Source organism: Wasmannia auropunctata, unplaced genomic scaffold (assembly GCF_000956235.1).
Source record: "Wasmannia auropunctata unplaced genomic scaffold, wasmannia.A_1.0 LD336097.1, whole genome shotgun sequence".
NCBI classification, from domain to species: Eukaryota; Metazoa; Arthropoda; class Insecta; order Hymenoptera; family Formicidae; genus Wasmannia; species Wasmannia auropunctata.
This window is the reverse complement of record NW_012026793.1, coordinates 1,592,357-1,593,496: the sequence shown is the minus strand read 5'-3', so window position 1 is coordinate 1,593,496 and position 1,140 is coordinate 1,592,357.

The following is a 1,140-nucleotide window of genomic DNA, read 5'->3' as shown; positions in this document are numbered from 1 at the left end:
CACGTCACTAGGCACTTCCGGATTTACGTCTAGATTGTCTATCTCGTCACCTTCAGATACACTTGATTCAATATTTAATATTTCACAAATTATGTCTTCGTTTTTTCTCTCTTTCTGCCATACTAAAATGAGGTTCAGCTTTTTAATTACGTCCCTTCCCAATATTGAATCGCATTTCATCGCGTGATCAGGAACGACCCGAAACGTAACATCATCAACAATGAGGTCCTCGACAAAAATCTTAGCTTTAATTTGTCCTAAAATTTCTAAGGCGGAACCGTTAATTCCTTCGTAACGATTATCAACATTTTCATAAATTAAATTCGTCGGAACAAGTCTAGATTTAATCAAACTTATTGGACTCGCGGTATCTAATTGTGATTCGCACTCCCGTTCACAAAACAATCCGTCCCTACTTATCTTAAGTTTAACAGCCCGAAGAAACTCGTTGGCGTCCTGCTGCCGCTCCTCAACATTGGAGATTGTCGCTGTCTTCGTTTGCGCCGACGTCTTCAGAGATGTGACCGTCTTCTTCTTCTGCGGACAATCTCGTAATTGATGATCCGTCGCCCCGCACTCGTAACACGATCCACGCTCTCTTTTTGGTTTACTGCAGTTCTTCGCTACATGTCCTGCTTGATTACAATTGTAGCACTTAATTTCCGCACCACGTTGTACTGCTTCCTGGGACTGCGGCTTCGTCTTGTGCTTAAAATCTGTTTTATGCGCGGTAGAATTTCCATTTTCCCGCGTGAGATTTTTAAATGTCACCTTCTCAAATGCTTTCAATAAGTCTTCTTTCTTCGTAAATCCCTGAATGCGAGCCTGATTTCGTGTTAATTCATCAGGAATACCATCTACCACGTAATCCACAATCTCGTCTTCGTCAATAGGTACTCTATTCGCAAGGATCGTCTTGTCGTAAAAATAGCTGCTGAACGTTTCGTCACTACGCCAAACTCTTTTTTCAAATTTCTTCCGGAGATCCATTCTCGTTGGCCGGTGATCAAAAATCTTCTTCATCCTTTCAATAAGTTCATCAACCGTTATTTCCAAATGCTCAGGTTTTGAATGAAACCATTGCAATGCTTTTTGTTTGAGCCGCATTCCAATAATAATACGAGCCGTTCCATCATCCAA